Below are 16,058 nucleotides of genomic sequence, written 5' to 3'. Positions count from 1 at the left end.
ATATGCTTTGAAGTAGTTTGCGATCTTTATCTTCTCATATGGACAGTGCTAGTTGCTGCCAAACACTGAGAGTCTGTCCCATAAAGTAGTGGCTGTAAGTGTGTGTACATTTTGCTGAAGATTTCACTGTTACACTTCCAGGACTAGTTTTACAATGTGTAGGGCCCCAAGTTGCTTCGTACTGTACTCGTGTAGGGGGCGGAAATCTGGATGTGAACTATCTGCAGCAATCTTGCTGCTGCAGGGGGGAATGAGGTTGACTCATGAGCTGTATAATCTGCAGCTAGAGAATAAAGGCTGAAAATGGCCACTTTTTTGCTTGTGCTTAAAGTTGTTTAGGATCAAGAAGTGGAGATGGAAAAGACTTACGCTACTGGGGTCACATCAGCAACTAGTGAACCTCTCCTCCCCTCTCTCTTACACACCTACTCAGGCAAAGGTTTAAAGAAAACTCCTTAAACACAGTTTTTGCTTTGTTGATCTCAAACAGGAATTCTCTCATAGCCTGATGGGTCACTGTGGCCAGACCTAAGCAGTGTTCAGAAACCATGCTGTACCCTAGCTCTGTATATAGTCTAGAGCTTCATTGTTTAAACATGGCTTGGTCTTGTCTTTGGCTGCCTACTCTTGTTAGAACCTGGTTTGGCCAAAACATAAGTACAGGTTGAAATCCTGGCTTTACTGAGTGAATGGCAAAACTCCCATGCACTTCAGTAGGCCAGGCTTTCACCCACTTTTTTTTTTAATTGATTAGCCTGTGCATACAGAATCCTGGATGAACTTTATCTGCTTGCATGGGATGGACTTGCTCCCCCTTTTAAAGGGGACATTACATTGGCCCTGAGGCTAGGGATGAGAATTCCAGAGACTTGGGTTCTGGTCTCCATTCTGCCCCTGGTTTACTGTGTGCCTTTGGGGGAAGTTACTTCTGTGTTTCCTCATCATCAAAATGAAGATTATTATATTTTCCTTTTGTAAAGTTGTGTGGGCTCCGTGGAGGAAAAGCTGGACTAATTTCTAAGTATCATTTTGATTGTTAAACTGATCAAACAGGCCGAACAAAATTTATCCTTAGCCAGAAGGCCAGGGAAGAAGTTATTCCCCGGAAATGGCTTTTCTAAATGGTGAACAATGAGGGATCTGTAAAGAAACCGAGGGAGACAGGCACACTCAAGCACACGAGGATATAACAGAGAGCGCGTGTCTTGAGTGCCGCCCCTGTTTTCCATTCCCTGCTGGCATCTGCCGCTGTCTCTACAGCTTGAGAGCAAAATTGAAAGCAAAAAGGCGCTGGGAGAGACCAGCCTGCAAGCTGCACATCTGGGCCAGTCAGCGAAGCTCTGGCTTTGCAGCGGCCAATAACGAGGGTGCTGGTGAAATCTGACTCTCTCCTTCTGGGCCGGAAAATCTCCCAGTCGCAGCCAATCGAGGTGTCGCTGGCAGCAGCTGGGGGAAGAGCTGCTGCGCCGGGGGAAGGTGGGGATCGCAGCGCAATGGAGACCCAGAAGAAGCGAGCTGGGGCTGCGCCCGGGAGCGCTTGCTAGGTAAGCAGGGGCTCCGGGGCGAGGCGGGCATGCAGCTCGCTCCTGTTCCCGTGAAGGGAGCCAGGCACCGGAGACCGGCGGCAGCGTTTTCCGCTGGTCGGTGGGTGGAGGGGCTTAATTCTTGCTCTGCCCTGCAATTGGGAGTGCGCTCCGGGCGGGGTGCGGGCGCAGGGAGGGGATGGAGGGAGTGAGCGGGTTTTGCATCCAGTGTCTGGCTGGCAGGGGAGGCCTGGGCCAGCCCAGAGAAGGGGAGTCGCTTTGCCCTGGGGAAGAGAGGGGCACGCCGCCCGGGCGGGCGGTATTCCCCGGTATCTCCGGGCTGGATGGTGCTGCATCCTTGGCTAGTGCAGAGGGTGGACCCCAAAGTACCGGAGAGGGACAAAGCGAGGCCTGGGATTGGCTGGCGGGGCGATGCTGGGTGGAAGGGGAGCTGCAGCTCGGTGGAGGGGATGGGGCTGTGAAGGGTGGCTGAGCTGATGGCTCTGTGTTGTGTGGTAAGGCGGTTCCCTGTAGCGATGTGATGCAGGGACCATGCTGGGAGGGAAACGAATAAGATACTGGGGGCGGCGGAGGGGGGACACCCACAAAGGACATGGGATGGAAACCTGGTGGGAGAGACTCAGCACTGCCTCTGTAACTGGCCTGGCTTTGTTTGGCTCTAGTGGCCGGTGCTTGTCACTCAGCTGAGGCTGGGGGCTGAGAGGTGAGCTGGGATCCTCTCCAGCTCCCTGGGCCTGGGAATGCTGCGCGGATGGGGCGCCCACGTGCAGAACCCAGCAGCTGTTGCCATATAGGAATATGCACCCCTGAGTTAGCTTAGTCTGCATGCCCTTAGGGGGAGCCTAGCTTGGATCTGCCCTCTTTCAAATCTGTGTGTGGGTGGGGGTTCATTCCTCATCCCCCCCCCCCCCCCCCGTCAAGCCCTGTCCTCTCAAACACCCACGATAGTGATGGCTGGGAAGAAATCAAATCCCCAGCCCCCCACTTCATTAGCTGAAAGTCGAGTGGCCTCTTCCCCACCCTGCCAAAAAACCCAAACCAACTAAACAGCAACACACAACCCCACAGCAGCCAGACTGACAGGCTCTTCAGACCCTAGGGGCTAAGGAACTTGCAGCACCTGTTCCCATCCCCAGCACGCACACAACCATTTTTGAATTTTTCTCGGGTTGGGGAAAAAGGAAACTAGTTTTCACTTCTGTTTCTACTCGGGTGTCTGGGTTTTTATGCACTAGCCTAACGTGCCAATGTTCGGGTGGCAAACTCTGATGAGGGAGGGTTAGTTAAGAAAATGTTTCTGTTGGAGTAAACCCCCCCCCTCCCCGCATTCTTCCCATTGGATCTAGGTTTGACAAAGACTTTTTTTTTTTTTAAATAACCATTTTCATCCTAAGAAAATGTAAAGTTGGGGCCAGTTTTGACCTGGTGTGGTGTCTCTCTAAATGGAGATGTGGGAGCTACAAGAACATCAGTCTTTTAACTCTCGGGGCAGTAGCAATCCGTGTATAAACTGATTATTTGTGTTTGTATGTTCTGGGAATAGGAACGATACAAATAATTCCAGAGCCGAAGTGGCCACCATTAAATTAGTCTCCCCTATAGCTTTCTTTTAAAAATAGACCCACTGCTGTAGGCCTGTGTTCACCCTTTTTTTAGGATTGTTCCAGATTTTGTCATGAGTTTAACAAACAGGTGCAATATGCTAATGTTTTAATGTTAGTAGCAACCGCCCCCTTCCTTGTTCTAAGTTTCCCTGCAGCTCCATATGTGTCTGAAGCAGCTGTGTTTAGTAAACCCTTTAACAGTCAGGTTTCCCTCTAGCCTCCCACCCTAGCTCCTATTTGTTTCATTTTGCATTGCATCCTGATTTCTGGCTCTGGCCACTTTTACGGCCACTGGGGCCTTCTTGTTGATCTGACTTGTATCTCCTATGGCAGAGGCGGGCAAATTTTTTGGCCTGAGGGCCACATCAGGTTTCCAAAATTGTATGGAGGGCCGGTTAGGGGAGGCTGTGTCTCCCCAAGCAGCCAGGCATGGCCCAGCCCTCGCCTCCTAGTCCTATCTGACACCCTCCCACCCCCGCCCTCTGACCGCCCTGACCATCGCCCCCCCAAACTCCCCTGCCCTCTATCCAACCCCCCCTTACCACGCTGCCTGGAGCACTGGTGGCTGGCGGTGATACAGCTGCGCTGCCCAGAGCACCGGGTCAGGCCAGGCTCTGCAATTGTGCTGCCAGGCCGCCCAGTGCAGTGTGCTGAGGCTGCGGGGGAGGGTGAACAGCAGGGAAGGGGCCGGGGACTAGCTTCCCGGGCCAGGCAGGAGGGTCCCATGGGCCGCAGTTTGCCCACCTCTGTCCTATAGTCTACTACTGACGCAACTCTCTGTACTCTCCCGGGGCATGAGAATGTCTCCGCATCTCCCACAGTTTCACTCTGGTGGTGGAGCTGGGGGAGGATTGAAAACTTCTTGTGCCTTCAAGCGGTTGCTCTGATTCTTTTTCCCAATAGTTTTTTTTTTTTTTTCCTTCTGCACGTAGAGCAGCCAGCACATTTACTCTCCCTCAGGATACCACTGAACGTTCTCGGTCCAGAATGAGGAGAGTGGTTGGTATTTATCTCAGCTGAGATGACATTACATGTACTTCCTCCTCCTTCTGTCTGCTCTGTGCGTGTCTGCTGTGTAGCAGAATGTGTACTTATCTATATTTGTTTTGATTAAATTAATGGGCCTATTCTCCCCTTACTGCAAGTTCAGATCACTTGTGGCTATCAATGGCCAAGTCTTCCTAGTTTACCTAAGTGATTTCACTCTCCACCAAACAAAATGCCCTTTTCTATAATGTTATGACCTGAACCTGAAATAACAATACCTAGTTCTTGTATAGTGATATTTATCCATAGATCTCAAAGCTTGGAGGTTAGTATCATTATTCCCATTTTACAGATGGGGAAACTGAGGCACAGATCTCCGTCCACTGAGTCTCAGTCCAGGGCTCTAGCCTCACGGTTTAAGTTACCCTTTCTATAAAGCACTATCTGAGGGAACTGCATAGAGAGTGCTTCTCATTTTCCCTTTAGTAATACTCAGAGTCTGTCGAGATTTCTTGATAAATGCTGTCTTGAGCATGTTTGCGTTTGAGCATGAGGATCTATTTTAATTCTCTCATTCTGTAATTTTCAGAATATTTCTCTCTCTAATGCAGCTTATCCTTTGTACAGCCTTCGAAAATCCTCTGGAAAGCACTGTGTAGAATCACAGCATCATTTTTATTGTTTATCTCAAAATAATTTGATCGTTAATAAGTATGAGCAGAGTTGAGAAGAATGGTCCAGTGATTAGATCTCTAGTCTGGGGTGTGGGGCACCAGGGTTCAGCTTCCTGTTCTACCACAGACTTCCTGTCTTTAGTCTCTCAGTGCCTCAGTTCCCCATCTGTAAAGTGGGGGGGAAATAGCACTGCCTTGCCTCACAAGGGTGCTATGAGGAGAAATACATGAAAGACTGTGAGGCACTAAGCTATGGTCATGTGGGCGCTATGTAAGTACCTAACAGACTTAGATTGTTTGGATCAGAAGGAAAGAACATTTCAGATTAAATCTGAAAAGAAATGGAGTCAGTGAGGTTGAGAGATTCAGAACGACATGAGCTGCAGAGGAGAAGGCTTTCACGCCATCAGTAGCCAATAGTAAAGGGACTTGCTGCGTGCTGATACTCAAGAGTAGTAGAAGCAGTGACAGGAGAAGAGAGAGAGCAAAATCCTTAGAAAGTTTTAAAGAGGAAGCAATTGAAGCAAATCCTGAGGCCAGTGGGGAGTTATGGAGGCGTTGCATGCAAGGAGGCTGGCAACTGCAGACCGTGCACACAGTTTGGAGAGCTGGAAACTGGCTAGAGACGTGAGACTTCTCATAGTGAAGGCAAGAGGAAATGAAGGCATGGATGAGGATTGGTTCAGAAGTGATACACAGGCAGCATTGAGGGGATGATAGGCAACTTGCTGATGTGGGAGGAGGAAGAAGAGAGTTTAGGGTCATGGATGACTACAGTTAAAGGCAAAGGGGAAATGTGAATTGAGGAGGGGGAAGATGGAGGAGTTACACATTTACTGAAAGTGAGTTATCTGAAGGAAACAGAGGCAAAACCACAGTCTTACTTGCTTAAGACACCCAGAGAGAGGTCAGGGAGGTACCAGTAATGCTGTAAATGTATACATGGTATTGAGCATCACCATCATAAAAATGGCAGCAAAAGAACAAAGTAAACAGCTGAGCCTCTGACTGCGTGGCCCTCCTTAGAAGAGGGGTCTAAGCAGAGCATGAGCCATCACCAGAGACGGGGCCTAATCTGAGCTGCATAGGTATACATCCAGAGCAATTCCACTGGCTTCAGCAGAATCCTTCTGGGTTTATGCTAGTGTAACAGAGATCAAAATCTGGTGCCATGAGTGGTTAGAAAGGAGGAGCTTTATGATCCGAGGGATGGAGTGGCTAGCTGGATTTGGGGCTGCACTGAGTTCAAAGAGAATTAAGACCGATATTGAGCTATCATCAGCCAGAAGAAGGAGGCTGCTAAGCCCACAGAGAGGGGCTTCTGTGCTACGACTAGAACAAAACCAGACTTAAGTTCAGTGGAGTTTGATGAGATCAGTAACTTGGAGGCTTTGCCAAGCCCCTGTTCAATTATTTGTACTGTAATACACTCCCAGAGGCTTGAAAACACCTGTCTTTGGATTTCATTTATTTCACAGTTCTTGCTGGATTTACCTTTACTGCATTTCATCTGCAGTATTGTACAAATGCTGCTCAGTACAGTACAAGGTCCAGTCAATTTCACAGCTCAGGAGAGCAGTGAGCAAGCAAACTGGTTCCGTTTCCTTGGGATCTCTCTGGGCAGGGATTTGCAATAACCGCTGAAAGCCATTCAGCAAATACTTAGCTGAGACTCATGAACTGATATAGAACCAGGAGCCCTATCCTATGGCTGTGATTAGGCTTGGGATTTAAGGCATCCAAGAAAGCTTAAGTAAAGCAATAGTCTGCATGGATGTGTGAATAGTAAATTTAGTGCTGGTCAAAGGTGCTAATTAACTGCTTTGGAGAGTGGTTTTCTCTAGCCACAGGGCATGGTGGGAGAGCAGCACTGTTTGTGACCTGGAGAGATCTCTTTCAAGGGGGGAAATGGGAGAGAAGGCAGGTCGTTCTCTAGGATAAGTCCTTGGCTTCTCTGCTGGGGCTACCAGCAAGGGGGCAATTAGTACAATTTTTTCTGGTAGTTCTGGTGGTGATGCCTCCAGTCTACCAGGAGCTGAACAGAGACCCACCAAACTCATTTAATATTGGACCACTTCAGCTCTGAGGGCAGGGATTGTCTCTTCTTTGCTTGTACAGTGCCTTGCACAATGGGGCCCCAATACGGATTTGAGGTCTTTGAGCACTACCATAATATATTTACTTTTTCCTCCCAACCTGGCCTGCAGTTAGTCAGTCAGTGTCCTAGAAGTGAAAAGGCTGCCTGTCCTTCTAGGTTTCCATTCCCCTCGCCATAAATGCCTGAAAGGAATATGGTATGTAGGTTTAAAAATAAAGCCCATTTGTAACCAAATAACCTAAGTATCTTGCCAAGCAATATCAATCCAAGGGCACGCAACTTTCATTAGATGGTTAAAGCATTTTGGGGGATCGGGGCTTTGCTTTCAGCTCAATTCTGCGTAATGACTTTTAAGTGGAGTTCACAAAGCAGTTCAGTGCATCTCCCATTATCTAACTAGCAGGGAGAGCTTATTAAAAATGAAACCTGGGAGGATTCCTCTTGGCTAGGTGTGAGTGGAGGGAGCTAACATATTATTGAGTGATACATGTACACATGCATTCAAGCAGCATTCTCGTCTGGAAAGTCCCAATAATTGGTGCTTTTAGTCGTCAGATGCTGCCGACACAAAGTTCCCTGGCGTCTTTTCTCCTTCACCTGACAGGCGATCAGACCAATGCAGAGGAGTTATTTTGGGGAGGTGGGGATCGGTTTTGTGTTTTGTTTGTTTTCCAGACCCTTTCTGTTTTATGGTGGCAAAGTGCTGCAATTGCTAAACTCGAGCTGGCTGCTGCTCTATTAACCATGCATTTTAAAAAATTAAATAACTATCAGATTTCAAAATTCTTTCGGTACATTCATCAAGTCAGCTCACTAGGAGGTGGGAGGCTTGATCTATTTCTCATATACTTTGCTGCTGTGAACTCCATTGTTGGAATTCGACCAAGACACTGGAGCTAATGCGAATGGGAGCTAAGGAGGCCGAGTACCTCACGTAACACCACCCAGGCCCTAATTTAGCAAAGCGCTTAAGCATGGGCCTAATTTTAAGCATGTGAGTAGTCTCATTGAAGTCAATGGGACCGTTGATATGCTTAAAGTTAAGTACGTGCTTAAGTGCTTTGCTGATCTGAGGTCTTAGTACCTGCAGGAAATAGCTGTATCCTCCAATCTGCAAATGCTTCACAGTACTGCATTCGTACCTTCACCAAGATAAGGGCTGTGGTTTTCCTCCCAACAGTGGCTCTTACATTTCTTATCAAGATTCTTGAAGTTCTTGTAAAATGTCATTTTTGACTCCTCTGGGAATCCCCCAGAGTTATGCAAACTCCCAGCTGAGCCCCTGCATTCATTTTCACGCTCTTGTCGTTTTCTGTTGGATGGGCAAGGCAGAGGGAAGTAGCCCTATAACTCACCAAACAGTTAACAAAGATTATTAGCGTTCACCCCTCACTGGTGGATCGAGCCTCATGGGGGCCCATTGGTCCCAACGATGGGCTCATAAGTGGAGGCAGGACTAGAACAAAACTGAACACCCTTGCCCTGCCCCCTCCTCTGAGGCCCCACGCCCGCTCACTCTGTCCCTCTTCCCTCTGTCCCTCACTCTCCCCATCCTCACTCACTCGCTCATTTTCACTGGGCTGGCTCAGGGGGTTGGGGTGCGGGAGGGGATGAGGGCTCCAGCTGGGGGTGCAGGCTCTGAGGTGGGTCTGAGGATGAGATGTTTTGGGTGCAGGAGGTTGCTCCAGGCAGGGATCGAGTGGGTCGGAGGCCAGGAGGAGGATCAGGGCTGGGGCAGGGAGTTGGGGTGCAGACTCCAGGCAGCTCCTGGAAGCAGTGGCATGTTCCCCCCTCCAGCTCCTACATGGAGGTATAGCCAGGTGGCTGTGTGTGGTGTGCACTGCATCATCTGCAGGCACCACCCTCGCAGCTTCCATTGGCGGCAGTTCCCGGCCAATGGGAGCTGCAGAGCTGGCACTTGGGGCGGGGATAGCGTATAGAACCCCCTGGCTGCCCCTACGCGTAGGAGCCAGAGAGGGGACATGCTGCTGCTTCCAGGAGCCATGCAGAGCTGAGCAGGTAGGGAGCCTGTCTTAGCCCCGCTGCACCGCTGACCACTTTTAACGGCCCCGTCAGCAGTGCTCTCTGGAGCTGCCAGGGTCCCTTTTCAACCAGGCATTCTGGTCGAAAACCAGACACCTGGCTACCCTAGGCAGGACTCAGTTGGCCTCTGGCATTTTTATCGCCGTGTTATCAAACTGTTCTGAGTTGCACGAATGTAAGTGCAATGGTGGGAGATTTCTATCAAAAAATCTAATGTAGATATAGTCTTTGTGTACTACAGCTGCTAGCGTGTTTCCATCAAGGTTTTCGTTAGCCTGTAGGAAGAGGTGGCATGTGATCAGTGCCACCATTATTACAAATCGTATTTTTGTCATCTTGTTCTTGGAAGTTATGAGAGCCCCTTTGATCACAAAAAGTGAAATGATGACTGTTCTTTGTCTAGCGAAAATGTGGCAACTGATCTCCATTGTTCTCTGGTTAACTTTTAACCAGGATACAGAAAAAAATAGTACATTGTTTGCTATTCGATTAGTCAAGACATAACAAGACAAACGCCTATTCAGGTGGGGGGAGGGAGGGAACCAGGGAGTCCAAAAGTGAGCTTGGATCTGTCTTCAGTCATTCTTTGCATCTTTTTGGTGTTTGTACAGTCCCTAGCACAATGGTATCCTGGTCAATTCCTAGGCTCTGAGGTGTTAACACAATGCAAATAATAGATTATCCTTATTTAACAGATGGGGAATTGGGGCACAGAGAAGTGAAGTGACTTGCCCAAGGTCACACAGGAAGTCCTTGGCAGTGTTAGCAGTGGAACCCAGCTCTCTTTAGACCCAGTCCTTAGGTTTAGCCCCAAGATCATCCATTTCCCTCCCCCACCCCCCCAAACTGGGGAAGTATTAGCCATTGCAGCACACATAGTATGCTAGCTCATACCATTTTCAGAAATGACTCCAATGAGCTGGCCCCGGGGGATATGCTAATGACTGACTTTCTTAATTCTGGCTCCCAGATGATGAGATATGATACTATTTGCGTTACTATGAACTGGAGTTAGTCTGACTCAGTTTTTTGGTTTTCTTTAAGTCAATTTATTGCTGTTAAAAGATGCTAGATTAACAGCTCTGGAGCCTGTATTTGTCTGTCGACCCCCGGGCCAGGAACAGCACTGACAGTGGCAGTCCAGGTTTCCATAACACACACCCCCTCCCCAGTCTTCTTGTTTGCTAGGACAGATCAGAGTCCTTATTCAGTACTTGGCTTTGCTGATGAGACTGTCAAAAGGGGTCAGTGAGTGGTGGGAATGAAAGCACATAGCAATGTGTCTGTTGCTATCTTTTTATCACTTGCTCCATCCACATATGTCGAGAAATGAAACTGCCTAGATACTGAAGATTCAGAGAAGCAAGAGCTAAGTGGGGTGATGAGTAACTGTGCTTGGCTTTAATCTCTGGGGTCCGGATTTAAATCTGGGCTCAGATCACTGGGTATTCTCATTTTAAGGACCCTAAAAAGGCTCAAGTCATGAGCAGCAGGGATGATGCTGCTGCTCTGAATTGGATCTTCTTCCTGTATATTATATGTGTGAGCTGATCTTGTCTGTAATGGTAGAGACAATGACCTCTGCACCGTGCCTATCACTTAACAATAAGAGCATTGGCAGAGTTGTATTAGAGTCTAGAGTTAGGATTGCTGAGAGAACTGCAGATCAGGACTGAAGGACATTGGGAAGGAGATGATTGGCTCTACACAGTACTGCCAGTCCCTCATGTTCATTGGTACCACCTTTAAAAAATATATGAAACTAAAATAAACTAAAACCTGTAAGGGAATTCTGTCTGAGTCAGAAAGCCATCTCAGGGGAGTCAAGTGTAAACAAGGAATGTATGCTTTCCCCTCCTCCCCCCGGCCCTGCCCACTTTCTGTTCCCCTGAAACTCTTCAGCTATCAAACTGGAGAAGCTGGAGTCTTTTGAGCTAAAAATGAACAAAACACAAGCCCTTGTGGAGGATCAAATGCTTTATTCACCACTGGCTTAAGTGAGGGTAACTCCACTGAGTTAGGGAAATGCACCCTCTCTGGCCAGCTGTGAATTTGGCACCAAGCATCTATAAACGTGTCCAGAAAGTTTCTCTTCCCTTGCATCAGCTTCCTGTTCCCAGCCTTTCTTAGCTTTGCAAGATGTTCACTGCCTGTAAACTCTAAGCATGTTCTTTATCCATTAAAACTTTTACCCTTAGCTGCTTTTCCTCTCTGCGTTCTTCTGCATTCAGTGTGTTTGATGAATTGATAAGTCATCCTCTGATGCTACAGATTTCATTTTGCATGTAACGTTACTAGGAAGCACTCAACTACAGTTTTGACAGGCACAGTATCAATGAACAAATAACTTGCAAAGGAGTTATTTTTGCTCCCTGCCATCAAATATTGTGTAGTTTTATTTTGTGCTGTTAAGCAGTTGCCATGTTCCACTCCGTAGGTGGCTGCATTTCAGTGGTGTGCAAAGTGAGGGTTTATATAATTCCAGTATATACTCTGCATCCTTCGGATGGGGAAAGGCATTCTATAAATGTCAGACTGCTTCTCCTCCTCCTCCTCCTCCTCCTCACTAAGGTCAACCTCACGCCCATACCATTTTGTTAAGCCATGTGGACTTTGAGTGATACCAGCATTACATGGAACTCTTTCATTTTATTATTTCACTTATTTGTGAATTAGATGTGCAATTGTTTGTCCTTAATAGTCTTACTGCAGTGGGTATGGCTTATGTATAGAAAGCAGCCAACAGGCAAAATGTGCCAATAAAAAATTATACACACCAGACTGTTCTGCTTCTTGAGGATTTTCCATGTGTGTGGCTCTAAAACAAGGTACCTATTCCATTTGCATATTTGGGGCATGCTTTGATCCAACACCAGAATGTGCCTGTGTTCCACATGTGTGCCGTTGATGGGATTACGGGGTGTTTGCAACAATGGAGAGACAAGCAAATGCATTTTCCTTCTCAAAGTAATTCATTTCCAGTCCAGCTTTGCCTTTTTTTTTTTCTCCAGCTGATTAAATTTATGTCCTCCTCCTCAGATTCCCCATATGCTTATTAAAAAGAAAAACAGACTGCATTATCATTAGATTCTGCACATTCCCATGAACTGGCCGTTCTTGAAAGGCAACGGGTTTGTGGAATATTTGTGTGGGGGGGGTCTAATTTGGTCATTGTGTCATCTAAGATGACAGGTTTCCCTCCCAATTCTCAGGCCCAGTTCCCCCTGCCCAGAACAACATAGGTAAGGAAGTCTGTGGATTTTCTTTCTTGCTCCTGCCTGAGTAAAGTGCCACGATTCTTAAACATAAAGCTTTGTGTTGAGGGTCTGATGATCTTTAGCCTGCTTACAGAGCACAGGAAGCCTACTTGAATTAATCAGCCTTGATATGTTTAGCCTTGTCAAGCCAATTAACTCCCCAAGTCCAGTGCACTCTCTCTGCTCTAAAGTGTTGCTGATACTTTGTGACTTTAAATTTACTTTTACACAGTATTAGCCCAGAACTGTTCACCATGAGCTTTCTAATGCCAGCTAGTCTTCAAGCAGCTGCCCTATGAATTAAAAAAGATTCTAATGTGACAAGCAAGTGGCTAGTTATGGCTGTGTCTGTATTAACCTTACAAAGCAGGTGAACGTTGCCATCTCCCGTAATGTAGGAGGGGTAAATTGGTGCACTGAGCACTTTCGGAAATCTCTACTTTCTTATTGCTATAAAACCCTGGCAGGTACCAGAAACAAATGCAAAGCAGCACGGTAGTTTAAACCACTACCAGTGAAAATTCATGTCACCTACGTAAGACCCAAAGAAAGCCATGTTTTCTGCAGGTGGAGTGTAAGTGGTAAAATCCATCTCTCAATGAGGGAGCTGGGTGCAGAGAGGCTGTGCAGCCCTTCCGTTCTGGTACTCCTTCTCAGGGTCCCCACTTGCCTCCACAAGGGCAGAGGTCATGTAATTGGTATATAGGCTTGCCAATGCTGCAACCACCCACACACCCTCTTCTGTTTGTGGAGGGCCAGTGTGGGGCTTAAATGTACAAATGTTCACCACCTCGATGGATATTGCTCTGACTTCATTTCATCCCCTTTCTGAAGGGCTGGAAACTATTTTCTGTTGGGTAAAGACTAGCTGCAAAATCTAGCATTTCTGATAAGTAGCCCAAGCCCTGTGTGGGCCCACGGCATACAATGACAAGTCTAGGTTTGGATAATTGTGGTGATATGGGCAGAATGTGATGGCCTGCTGATAAGCATACACACCCCAGAATGCTATCTGTGATCCTCCTTAGCTCGGGCCTTTGCAATACACCACATCAAGGGCAAGCCAGCTTTCCACTTCTTTCAGGTTCATCTCGCTATGCCCTATGAATGAGAAACGCCCAGGTTCTTCCTTGTTTGGTGTGGTTTCTGAAGTGCGGTGGCGGTGAATGGTGGGGGGGCAGGGCGCAGCGCTTTGGCAATGGTTCCTGGCTAATGGGAAAGCTATTTATCTCTGCACACTGGCGTGGCTCCTAAAAGAACCTACAGCAAATGGAAACCAGCCTTTAAGAGCCATCTGCTCTCTTTGCTTGTTTGCTTTTCAGTTTTCTTAATGCACCACTCGAGGGAGTGCATTAAAATGCACTTGTGCTGTGCAGTTCTAATGGATTCACAAGTCCTGTGTCATTTACTAGTGCAGCGGCTCTGCTCCTAATCAGTTTTGTTCCATGGATTTGCTGGCAGCAGCAGGAATGCTCACACTCAACATATAAGGCCTGGGCCAGCTCCCCCTGAACTTGATGGGAATTTATTTGGACCATGACTGCAGTGGCTGGCAGCAGGATTGGACTCTCCAGATGCTGAGCACCCTGAATTTCTAAGGAAGTTTTATGTAGTTTGGAGGCTCTTCGCACGCGGCAGGACTGAGCTGCCAGAGCCTGCTTTTTCAAACCTTGCCTTTAATTTTGCACATGCAGATGTGGGGGTGTGCTTCATTTATGCCTTTCCCTAGCAACAACAAAAATGAGGGCTCAGTGGAAAAGATCCCATGAAGTATCCATTGATCCTGCTCCATCGAAGTCAGGCTCTATGTGCAGTGGAAAGGACCAGCTTGCTGCTGTGCTGGGTCCACTACAATCTTCCTCACAAACAGTTAACGTTTAAATCTTTAATTTCGGTGGCATCTTTGCCCTCCTGACACCATACCATGGGGGCACCATGGGCCTCCAATACACATCAACAACCTGAACTTAATGTAGCAGCTGCTAAACCTGGAGGCTTCTTGGCTGAGAACAGAGGTCCAGGAACACATCTGCAAAATAGATAGATACAAGCAGCTTTGCTCCAAGCCAAATAGCACAGCGTCCTAGCTAGCACACATCAATAACAGACTTCCTGCCGGATAGAAAAAATTCCTATCTAGTGGAGTATTAGGCATCCCATCTTTTTTGAACAGCAAGGGACAGCTGAATCTATCACTTCTTAAATAATTTACCCTTTCTGCTAAGAACTGGTTTTATTTGTGTCTTTCACTGTATTCTAATTTCTTTTTCTTCTTTGTCTCTTAATCTGCAAGCAGTAAACTGTGACGTGTCAAAGAGAGCAGCATAGTTTTGTCAGTGGGCCATTCCAGCTTCAGAGCAAATGGTCTCCTTTATACAGACGATTCTGTGTCTGAAATGGCAATTATGCAATTATAAAGACTTTTTAAGAGGGAAAGAGACTGCTTGTTTTTTGTATTTGACTTAATTTCTACTATATTGATTCAGAGCAGCTATGCCAGAGGGCACAACATACGGGAAATTTTAATTTTAGACAAGTGGATCTAATTTTAAGCAGCTTCCTTACTGAGGTGTTGGAACAACAGGGCAAAAATAAATAAATAAATAAATCATTGTCTGAGGTGGGTTTTTTTTGTTTTTTTTTTTACTGGTGGCAACTTGTCAACCTAGAAATTAAAACTAAAATTGCGTTGCAGTGGGAAAAGCAATCCTCTTTCTGCCTGTGTATTCCAGCCTTGCTCAAATAAAACTCCTAGCCTGTTATCTCAGCCAAGTTGTTTCTGGCACCTGGGAAATGCTGTCTCATCCAGATGACACGGGGGTCATTCACAGGGTTTCTACAGCAATCCACCTTGGACAAGCAAAGACTCCACTGCTTAATTTCACCTTGATGGTTTTCAAAGAAATAACTGTATGGAATTGTCTCTAATGCATCAGAGCCATAGAGACTTGACTATTATTATTATTATTATTATTTATTATTATTATTATTTTTAACAAAGTTAATTTCGCAGTCATTTCCATGGTTCATAAATCTAATTAAAAAAAAAAACTAAAATGTGAAAATATAGAAAGCAAAGAATGGATAGAGGATAAGCTAAAACAATGTGGTTGATTGCGGGATTTGGACCTAAAAAAATAACCAATCGGATCTTTGTGCCCATGTGTTGTCCCATTGGCTTCCATGGTGTCCTGGACAGGTGCAGAGTTCTGCCCACCCAGACCAGATTTCGGAGTCAGGGCCCTAGTCCAAATAAGGACCTGGTCTTTGAAGATACTGAGTACTAGTCTCAGGACCATAAAAAACCTTCTGGAAAGGGACTGTCTTTTCCCCGTTGCCTAGCACAAGAGGGCATGATCCTGATTGGACCATTGGATGCTAGTGGAATACAAAAAAAAATACGGTAACGCCCATTGATATTCACTGTAGTTGCATCTATGCGTCTGACAGCAGAGGGCCTGATTCTGACCCTACTGAAGTTGGTGAACAACTCCCCTGACTGTCAATAGGATCAGGCTATGGTGTCTGGCTTTTCTTAAAGATCTTGATGCTGATGCTCAGGGTTGTTTATATAGGTTAGAGTAAAAGGAATATTACTGTCTAAACATTTCTTTCTGCAATCTGGGAATCAGTTATGTGAGAGTCCTAGCCAAATGTTTATACCTTGTCTCAGCTTTTACCCTGTTGTGCTAATAGTGGATCATCAACATTAAGTAAAAGCCTCATAATAATAATTCAAACAGCAACAATACTGTGCAGTTCTCATTCAAGGATCTCAAAGCACATTGCAGATATTAAGTCTCACCATGTCTCTGTGACATAAGTAAGGAATGTATAGCATTTACTCCGCT

At 46.6% G+C, this 16,058-nt stretch overlaps 1 protein-coding gene across 4 annotated transcripts in view; it reads left to right on the top strand.

Annotated features, from left to right (window-relative positions):
• Positions 1–1,353: 1,353 nt before the first annotated feature.
• Positions 1,354–16,058, top strand: part of CAMKK2 (calcium/calmodulin dependent protein kinase kinase 2) — a 46,491-nt gene continuing 31,786 nt past the window's right edge. For 2 of the 4 annotated variants that reach the window (XM_084649625.1, XM_084649623.1), the window contains exon 1: positions 1,354–1,544. The gene's annotated coding sequence lies outside the window, so the exon portion shown is untranslated. The remainder of the gene's footprint in view (positions 1,545–16,058) is intronic. The other 2 variants (XM_084649624.1, XM_084649622.1) reach the window with 1 other exon arrangement.

This window comes from Lepidochelys olivacea (assembly GCF_965140295.1).
Source record: "Lepidochelys olivacea isolate rLepOli2 genome assembly, chromosome: 15".
NCBI lineage: Eukaryota > Metazoa > Chordata > Testudines > Cheloniidae > Lepidochelys > Lepidochelys olivacea.
The sequence above is the reverse complement of the archived record's forward strand: the minus strand, read 5'-3'. Positions and strand labels throughout refer to the sequence as shown.